At 41.0% G+C, this 10,850-nt stretch overlaps 1 long non-coding RNA gene across 1 annotated transcript in view; it reads left to right on the forward strand.

Moving 5' to 3' along the window:
- Positions 1 to 9,585, forward strand: part of LOC135982899 (uncharacterized) — a 106,356-nt gene extending 96,771 nt beyond the window's left edge. The window contains exon 5 of the long non-coding RNA XR_010600378.1: positions 5,222 to 9,585. This is a non-coding gene — a long non-coding RNA (uncharacterized LOC135982899). The remainder of the gene's footprint in view (positions 1 to 5,221) is intronic.
- Positions 9,586 to 10,850: the final 1,265 nt, after the last annotated feature.

Consider the following 10,850-nt stretch of genomic DNA (forward strand, 5'->3'; position numbering starts at 1 on the left):
TGCTGGTGGTTTCAGTTTGTCTGGTTTGTGTGAACATTAGCTTTGTTTTCATTCTGTCTGTGCTTAGGTACCCTTGCAAACCCAAGTTTGGGGGTTGAATGAACCTCAAAATTCAAAGCAAAACTCAAAAGTTATTCTATAATACCAGGCATTCTTTCATTATTTCAGTACAAAACCATTAAATTGGGGAGAAAGGAAAGTTGCAAAGGTAATTTGAGTTTGGAAAACTTTCTCTGCTGTAATTTAATCTCATGATTTATTTTCCCCCTCAAGGGTGAGTCAACTTAAAAAAAAAAAAAAAACCTGCTTTCTTTTCAATAGTGCTGCCTGTGCTGTATATTAGGCCAGAAGACCCTCCCTCTCTCCAAGTTCAGTTGCTCAAGTAGGGCACTTCATGCGCAGTATATGCTGTATTTATTATTTCATTAGACTTTTCCACTCCCTGTCGTTGTCCCCTTTTTTTACCCCCCTTTCCGAAACAGAACACAAACCTGATAACATTTGAGCACATAGGTGCTGGAACTAGGGGTGGTGGGGGTGCTGCCACACCCCCGGCTTGAAATAGTAATAACAACCCAAATACATGATTTCTGTCTTCAGTATCTCCACTGTAAAAATTGTTACAGCTCCACTTTTTGAGCATGAAATGAACTTTCAAACCCTCTGTGTTTGAGTGGGTTTGGTATAGAGCAGAATGAGTTTGCTCCTCTCTAGTACTATTTTACCAAAACCTACACATAGATTCATAGATTCTAGGGCTGGAAGGGACCTCGAGAGGTCATTGAGTCCAGTCCCCTGCCCTCATGGCAGGGCCAACTCTAGACCACCCCTGATAGACATTTATCTAACCAAGCTTCCAAGCTTTTTTGTCTCCAAGTTTGCCAGTGTAAGTAGCCCGAATGCACACAACTCTATGAGATATAGCCCAGATCCAAGCAGCCCTAAAATCTGGGAGTGGTTTGAAAGCCAAACTCTATCTAGATCTTCTTTTTGCTCTTTAACCCATCTCTATAATGAGTTGAATGCAGGGGTCGGCACCACCATGTTGCGCGACGACACGTGACAAAATTACTGTACTTAGTGACGGACACGGTGTGTGTGTGGGGGGTGTTATGTCATTCAGTCATTCAATTTTTTTAAAAATTACCACGGACCTCAAAAATTTTCACCATGGACACTTGTGTCCATGTATGGACATGTTGCTGACCCCTGGTTGAATGAAAATGCCAGATCTAAACACACCCCAAACTTTTTGGAAGTTGGAAGCAAGCATGGGGCTTTTGAAATATTCAGATCTTGAATTTTGTAGCTTTAATTTATTCACTTCCTGGGCATTTACTTTATTTTCTCTTAGTGCTCATTGATCTCTGATACAGAACTGTATGATGTCCTCCCCAATGTGAAATCCATTATGGTGATCAACAGCTGCAGTTAGTTGTAGTTGCGTAGGTTCATATGGTTTTTTTGTTTTTGTTTTTGTTTTTTGTTAGAGGTTGCTACCATCTGGAACATGGGTCAATTCCATTTGGTTCCATGACCTAGGAAGTTACATCACACTATCTATCCTTGTGGTTATGCACACCTCATATATATATTTTGGGGTCATGATACACCTGATTTTCAAAGTAGGCCTCCATTTTGCACCCACAAGTAATGTCTGAGGAAAATCCTAGCTAAATTTCATGCCCAAAATTGTGGATATGAAATTGTGTCCAGAAATGGAGGTCTGCTTTGAAAATCAGTTCCCCATACATGAAATAATTACCTGTCTATTAAACAGAGAAGATGGGTGAGGTAATTTTACTGGATCAACTACTGTTTGTGAACGAGACAAGCTTTCAAGCTTACACAGAGCTCTTCTTTGGGTCTGGGAAAGGTCCTCCGAGTATCACAGCTAAATACAAGGTAGAACAGATTGTTAAGCATAAAGTGTTCAAGAGACCATTCAAGGTGAAGTGAGCAGTTAACACCTCTGCAGTCATAGGACAAAGGAGGGTTAGTGGGTTACAGATTATTGTAATACCCAGTGTCTTTATTGAGTCCATGATTTTTAGTTTCTAGCAAAGTTCTGATTTTTTAAGCTCCCAGGCTCGTCTTTTGAAGATGTTGTGCAGGTTTCCTTTGAGGATAAGGACTGAGAGGACAGGTATGGAGTGACTATTTTGTGAAAAGTGTTCACCCACAGGTGATATGGTGTTTACATCTATTAAATGTACTGTAGAATACTACACCAAGATCAGTGAGACACTGAATCAGTTCCAATTCCACAAGGCTCTCCAAGATCTTTATGAACCCTTGTCAGCTTCAGAGATGACAACATGGCATGATATTTCTGAAGAATCTCATGACTGAGAAGGAAGAGTGAATGTTTGCAAGATCTGCTCAAGCATCAGGGTTAGTGCTGTTTACTCTCTGACGGAAGTACACAACATTGTGAGTTTTTGGCTGAGTCAATTATAGTTAGTGTTTGACAAATGCCCCTCAGTGATGAGTATGTGCACGGCCATGCAGAAAAGCTGTAATTCTTCTACTGTGAGATCACTGTGGTTCACCCTTTTGATGACAATGCAACAGTACGGATGTTTCTCTTGAAATTCCAGTGTCATTCAGCGTATGATTTTTTGAATGTGCCTAAGATCACAAAGAATTATTAAAAGAATAAGTTGCCACCTGCCACTGCATGACCTTTTCCGGAATGCGGAACATCGGTGAGCACATAAATATAAAATCATATTGCTTTCTTCCAATTGTGAAAATGACACATTAGAAGCATTTGGAGCCCACAATTTTCACTGGCTTCCAGTGGAGTTTTGCTTCACAGCTGTTCTGAAAACTGGGCCCGTTTTATTCCCTTCTAGTCTTCCCACTGCTGTATAAAATAGATACGTCCTGATTCTGCTTGAGCCGTAAGTACTTTGAGTGGAGCTTTTCTCCAAGTATTTCACCACATCTGATTCTGGTCCCAGTTCTGGCCTCCACCCAGTACTGGAAAGCATCCTACCATTGCAGAACCCCTGTGAAGTTCAGTTCTAGAAATGGGTGAGGGGTTGGGGATTTCTTATTTCGGCCTATTATCTTTTCACTCATTTCCATATCTGGTACTATGGTTTTCTCATGTGCTTTTCATAACTCCTTTTCCCCCTCAGCACAGACAACCACAGATTTTGATCATGGTTTAATCTCCTTCCTTCCTTCCTTTACAAACCTATCTCCTCCCTTGCCTGCAGCAATTTACTCACTGAAATATATCACCAATCAGCTTGACAGTGAAGCTCTCCCTTTGAGCAGCAGCCCTGGGAGTTACACTCCTGCTGATTCTCAGGTAGAAAAGGTGTGGAGCATTTTCCACATAAAACCCCACTCCTGGCAAAATGGAAGCAAAATTCCATTCCAAATTTCCATTCCATTCCTCCCTTTGTTTGGTATTTTTGCTTACAAAAACTGAATCCATAACCTCAGGTGTGAAGAAAGGCACCATATGTGCAATCCTCATAGAAGAGTTGGCATTGGCAATTGTTACATTTTGTTAACTGCATTTATCATCCGTCCATTAACTTATCACTGTCTTCTCTAGTAGCTTCAATCTGCAGATCTCAAAACATTTCAGAAACATGAAATAAGGCTCACAACAGGTAATTATCACTGTCCCCATTACACAGATGTAGAAGATGAGCTAAAAGGAGGTAAAGAAGAATGAATGAGGCTTAGAGGATTAAGAAACCACATAGGTACCTAGTAACCATGTTTACTGATTATACACAATCGTGCAAGGCCTACATACATATTATTGCTTTGTCTGGTTTCTAAAACACAGAACATGGTAAGCATTGCTAAAATGCTTACAACCATTTAAAGGGTTACTGCCCTATTCGCATAACTCAGCAAACTGGACTCCTGTTCTTTTTCTTACTAGACCCACACCATCCTTTTTGTGTATAATATCACCAATATTACAGCTAGTATCTTGGCCTAACCTTTTGTGGTGTTGTTGTTTTGGCTTTTTGAAAGGAAATGCAGGGTTAGATGAGAGTAGAATGGATGCACCCTCAAAAATATGAAAACACTCATTTACTCCATCAAAAAACTGCATCTCTTTGTGCAAACTGGTTAGATGCATGTGCCATGGTATACATAGGAGTGCAGTTACCTGATAAAAATGTATAAACCAAACATGGATTGTTGCTGTCAAAACCATCTCATTCAGGTATGAAACTTTTGCCAACACACAATGAGCTCCCCAAAAGGACAATTACTACAATCCAGAGACTTTAAAAAAAGAAATTGCTCCTGTTTATGTTAGCGAAATAGTGGACTCATTAAAAAAAGAAAGAAAAAGAGGTCACTTCAGAGCAACTTCATTTCTAACACATGATAAAGAACTATGGGTGAATCCTGGTATGTCAAATAGGTTCATCAGACTCTTCAAAGTTCTTTGCTGAGTCAATGATTTTTTAATATATTGACTTCTTTCAAGTGCACTCCTTCTTTTGTGTTTTTGGGAGAAGTTGCACCAAATATTCAGATTTAGCCAGAAGTTGCAATCTATCTATGTGTGATTTATTAGTTTTGTAAAATACAGATGTTTTTAATGTTTAGTGCTCGAATCATGTTGCATTTTTACCTACATTATTACAGCTGTTGAGCAGTGTCTGAATTATCTTCAAAGAGTTGGAGATACTGTGAGCATGTTTTCCCACTGCGACTACCAAGCAAAAGGAAGTGATGTTCTTTCAAGAGAGAAACTTAGGCTACATCTACACTACAGGGGGGGGGGGTCGATTTAAGATACGCAAATTCAGCTACGCGAATAGCGTAGCTGAATTCGACGTATCGCAGCCGACTTACCCCGCTGTAGGGACGGCGGCAAAATCGACCTCTGCGGCTTCCCGTCGACGGCGTTTACTCCCACCTCCGCTGATGGAATAAGAGCGTCGATTCAGGGATAGATTGTCGCGTCCCAACGGGACGCGATAAATTGATCCCCGAGAGGTCGATTTCTACCCGCCGATTGAGGCGGGTAGTGTAGACCCAGCCTTAGTATCGCAGGTCAAATATACATGTGTGTGTATGTTCTGGAAACAAAGTCAGCAGGAGCCCTGGAGAAAATGGGGAGGACTAGCTCCTGTTTCAGAAACATGATTGATAGCATTGGACTATATAACTTCAGAGGCTGTTCAACAGCTTCTTTGACATTAGTTTTTGATCTCTGTCTACCTTCTAGTGGAGAAGTGACCACATCGGAAATGTCCACAGCCTGCCCCTTCGCTGGCAGGGAGACCTAGAATTGAACGGGTCCTGGACATTGGATTCTCCCTCTAACTATGAGTCTCTCCAAGTCGGCTCTGCAATGGTAGTACAACAGAAGAAACTTTTCATTACTGATTTCCCCATTATGCTGCTGCTTGTTCTGCCTTCAGGAACTATTGCAGTGGAATGCTGCCCACCAAAATTAAATGTATTTACTGTCATTTTTAGCAATTGTCTAGGCTCAGCACTCTGTAGCAACGGAGATGGCACAGAATGGATTGAATAATGTTTATGCAAATATAAATGTTGTCGGGGTGTTTTTTTTCTTTCAAGATCCAGCTTGTCAAAGGTTTTTGGGCTGATTGTCAGGATTATAGAGCTAGTGGCTAGTAGGAGCTTGACTTGGAGTGTGCAGCTGCCAGAGATCTGCAGAAACTTTCCTACGTTGCACAAAGCTACACCACTGCCTGCCCCACCATCTCCGAACTTTAATGCTCTGTGAGGCCCCCAGGCCCATCACCCATATAGATTGCTGCTGACTTTCCAGCACTGCCATATTGGAACTCTCAGAGTTCTCTGGTTTACCTCCAGTTCTTCCTTTCCCCCTTTTTTTTTTTTAACCGCTTGGGGTGGCAAAAACCCTGGAGCCAGCCCTGTTTCAGTGGCCTTTGGATAAACAGCTTCTTGCACAGAGAGGAATTGAAAAGGCTTTTAAATAAATTGGGTGATATAAAGAAAGCTTTCAAAAATATTTTAAATGACTTCAGTGCTGCCAAAAGGTGTTGGATTGAGAATCATAGAGGAAATGCTAATAAACTCTATTAGAATCCCTCTAACAACCTCCGATGCTTTCTACTGATCTTTGTTATTTTCAGTATGGTATTGTCTAGGTTTCCTCCCTGTAGGATGATTCCCAATTCCAAAAGTAGCTAGCAAGATTGCCGTTTGAAAAGTCACTTGTGCCAGGACGCCTGGAAATAAACATTTTTCGAAAATATTCACATTGTCTGCCTGAGTATTCATGATTTCTCCCCCAAATACTCTTGAATGCAACAGCTCCGTTGCATCAGTGGTCAGAATGAGTGAACAGAGAGTGTTCTGTATATTAAGCTAATTTGCAGCTTTTGTTCAAACAAATATTTGCAAAAACTGTTCTGCAGCATTCGCAGAACTCTGACCAAGGCTTGATTATTACCCCAAGAGTCTCATCGCTCTGCTTTCATACCTAGTTGGCCAGCTGGAATTACTGAACATTTTCATATGGCATTTTCACTATGGAACCTTGAAGAAAGGCTTCTATTTACAAAGTGGTGATGCATGTTTTCCCCAATGCTGGCCTTTCCCTGGGGTGGAAGAGTTATACAGCACTCCTTATCCAGGGAAGTGTGGAAGGGTGTCTCTCTCTCTATTCTTTCTTTTTCCTAATATCTTCTGTAATTTTACATCCGTGCAAAGTTAGGAAACTATATCAATGGGTTTTTCAAAATTATTTATTCTATTTAAGGGTTCTTATCAGTAATACGATAACCTTGGACAAATGTCAGAAAGTTCCGATGGGCAATTAAAATGTCAAATTATTGCTCCTTTGGAGCATGATTTGTTCTTCTGTGCATCTTGGACAAACGCAAAGCAACCTACTTGGACAAAGAATTCATTAAGGTACAGCTGAAAGAGTTGGCTCTGGGTCCATCATCCTATATCCTCGATGTTCTTATTCCAAGCTGGAGCAGATGGGTGATTCTCCATGTACTTGCTTTTCCTGGCTCACACTTCAGCATGGTTTCAGGTGCCTGCCAGAGATCAGCCACTCATCATGCAGAATGGCCTAGGGCCTGATTGTGGTTGCTCTATTTCTACATGGCAGAAATCCACTGACTTCATCAGTATTACTCTTGGCTTACACTGGTGTGTGTGAGATCAGAATCCTACCCTAAGACTAGAGATGTTTCTGTGTGCATGCGTGTATGGATGTCCTAACCAGTGGTACTCAAAGTAGGTACTTTTGCTAGAATCTAGCATGTCCTGTGTGCCAATAGGAGAGCCAATATCATCCCTACTTGACTTATGCTAGAGATAATGGAAGTCAAAAGATGCCCTTATTCACTCCCCATAAAACTGCACTTCTAGGAACAGTGCTCCAGTAGTGTCAGTAGAAGTTCATCATGGCAGATAGGATCCCAGCTTTCTATAAAATAAAAAGCAAACCTTCAAGTGGAACGTTGAATTAACCCAGTGGTAACAAAAAGGTGGGCGCAATTTTAATTGTCATATGCCTTGGTACTTCTTGGCCTTGGCCAATTCTATATGCAGAAATACCACAGGAAAAAATATTTTTCACATTGTTTTGGCCATATTTGACTTGAAAGCAGAAAATAGGCCCTTTCAGAGTCTGGGAACTAACCTGGAACCTGAAACCCAATGCTTTAATTAAGAGTAGTGAAATATATCAGTTGTTATAAATAGCTTCCAACGACAGTACCCAGCACCTAGCATTCCAGCCCAATAACCTTCCTTAACATATAGTGTGAGAACAACCCCGTTTTAAATTACACTCACTATAGAAGGCAACAAGAACACCCTGAGCTTTGTTTTGAAAGATGCCACTGATATCATAAAGAGAGAAAGGAGAGTCCAGGACTTAGTACTCTCTGAGTGCTGCAGGGAGACGTTGGGATAGATGCCCCTTCTTGGATCTATCTTGTTTCTCTTACAATGTCCCAAGATCACAGCAATCTCAGGGGGATTCACTCAATAATCTACTAGCTCTTTTCCAGGGCTGACTTCGGTGATCCCTTTTCTACTCATCCATGATTTTGGATCAATATAGACACCTAGTGGCCAGAGAGAGCCATCAGTTGCTCTATTCCTTAGGGAAATACTTGCCTGTTTGTGCTATCTGAAATGTTAAAAAAAAAGGAAGAAGAAAGCAAGATCTCACTGCTGATACTTATCTAAATCTTACATTTCCTTTGGTCCTAATTTGCCTTTAGCCTTTATCTCTTCTCGAGCTTTATCTTGTGAGGACTAAGGTCAAAAATTCAGGCTTTTTTGTAACCATATAGATTCCTTTCTGAAAGCTGACATTATCTTTATCTAAAAATTGTCATTGAAACCAATTTGTGCAAACTAACAACTTTATCAGCACTGCAGAAATGAGGTTAAAATTGCTTAAAATAAAACTGATAAAAAGAAAAAAAACCTGCAGAAGAACAGAAGTGGCCAATAAAGTAATAAGATAACAACACAAATGATTAGTGAGTATTATAGTGAGGATGCTTGCAAGGAATTGGCTCAATTGCTCCATAAACAAGTAAGGAGAACTGCAACCTCTTGCACATTTTGTGTGAACCTATGTTTTCTCCACTGGCATGTCTCTCATTAACCGTCTTACTCAAAATATCTCCTCCCTGTGTGCATTCTCAGAGCTTTATCTGCTGCTTTGAGTGGCAAAAATGCTTCCTATACTAATACTGCATTGATTCCTGTTGGCCCAACAGAGCCAATGCAGCCACAGGAGAGTGATCTGGATTTTATTCCGGCTCATGTATTACAGCAGAATTCTTTACTACTTTCAAGTTGCAGGACTAAGTTCTGCCCTTACTGACACCTGTGTAACCACATTATTATTGTCTTTAGCAAAAGGCAACGGGAGAATTTGGCCTGCAGAATCTTTATTACTAATGATGGTGATGATGGGAAATCACTGGTGATGGTTGTTACACCCTGACACCCCAATATTCACCACTGTCATGTAATTTGGATATGTATTATACAAAATATGCCTTGTGAGGTGTCATTCTAAAAGTCTTGATCTGCTAGACAGTAATATTTCATTGGATTGTATGTGCTATTGCTGTGTGTGAAGTTATGAAGTTTGGCTATGTATATGTTGCTGAAGTATGTCCTGAGGTTGAAAACACCCACAACAGCCTTTCAGGTATGACAGTAAAAAGGCCAAACAATGTTAATGGCTTATTGAGTAAATGCACACAAGCACAAGGATTACCCCAGGAACTGTGTACAATAGAAACCTCTCAGAGTTATGAACTGTTTGACCCAGGACACAGCAAAAGAGGTTTCCAGCAAGTGGGGAGAAGATACAAAAGGAGGGAAATGGACATTATGGGGGGACCTCACTCTCCTTACAACAACACACCTGAGGAACAAAGACTGAACTGTGGGAAGTGATGGTCTCAGGCTAGAAGGATTTTTAGCCTGTGTATGAAAACCTGGGAAAGCCAAGGCAACTTGTGTCTTAAGAATCTGCCAGCCTGTTTATCACTCAGGGTGAGAATTTGTTAATTTTGTAGCTTACTTATCTAGTGTGTTAAGCTCAGTTTGCGGTTTTTGTTTATTTACTAAGGTAATCTGCTTTGATCTGTTTGCTATCCTTTATGATCACTTAAATTTACCTTTTGTAGTTAATAAACTTATTTCTTGTTTATAACATAACCCAGTTAATGCAATTCATATCGCGGGGGCAGGGTGGGGGGGGGGGGAGGGGAGAAGCTATGGATATCTCTCTCCAAATTGAGGGAGAGGGTGAATTTTTATGAGCTTGTGCTGTGCAGATCTTTCTATATAGTGCAAGACAATATTACTTTGGATTTACTCCCCAATGGGGTGTGCATGTGAGTGCTGGGTGAATCTCCGAGCTGAACCTTCTCACACAGAACTGACTTCAGTCTGTGTCTGCAGCTGGGTGTGGCCTTATTTGTGTGTGTGTGCTAGTGAAGGCTTGAGGGCCTGGTACAGCATAAACAGGGTGAGGAAGCCCAGGCTGGTGGAATGGGTGGGCTCAGTGAGACCCCAGCACATCAGGTGGGATTCTGGAAGGGGGTGGAGTCCAACCCGTCACAATGGTATCTATTTAATTTGGCAAAGAATACCCCATTGTTAAAACTGGCCAGAGCAAAACTCCAATAGTAACACTTCCAAAGTGTAGGAGCATGCAAAATCTGGATCCAAATGTGACTGATGGTGCACCCTCCATTTGGCAGTCTTCACTCAGGTTATCTCATGGAAGTGACTGGTAAGGGATTAGAAGACCTTTGTTGAGATTTTTCAAGCCCATCACTGCAGATGCAGAATTGCCATTGCCATCAGTTGTACTTTGGTTCAAACTGCTCTCTACAAAAGCAGAGACCTTGACATGCTGCCGGGCTTGATTCTTAGAATTGCTGAGAACTTCAGTTGAAGCCCAGGGGAGCTGACTATGCTCAGAACTCCTGAAAATTGGGGCCTGGGTCAAATATACTCTTGGAATAGCTCCAGCATAGTTTGTGAAGTTACCACCAGGATGAATCTAGCTCTCTCATTTGATATCATGGTCACAATTAAAACACCCAGGTGGCATCAAAATTCTAACCTCAGTACAGTGTTGTCCCAGTTGCAATTCCAGGAAATATATTTCAGGGCTAGTCGTGACTATTTTTTGTGCTTATAAAATGGACATTTTTCTTCAGTCAAGTGAATGACAACTAATGGAGCAGTAATCAGCACAGACCCCAAGTTCAGAAACATATTGCCTTCCTAATGCTTTGTAGAAATTCAGAACCCATTAACTATCTTCAAATGAGATTTTTTTTAATTAGTGGAATCTT

Source organism: Chrysemys picta, chromosome 4 (genome assembly GCF_011386835.1).
Source record: "Chrysemys picta bellii isolate R12L10 chromosome 4, ASM1138683v2, whole genome shotgun sequence".
Taxonomy (NCBI): Eukaryota; Metazoa; Chordata; order Testudines; family Emydidae; genus Chrysemys; species Chrysemys picta.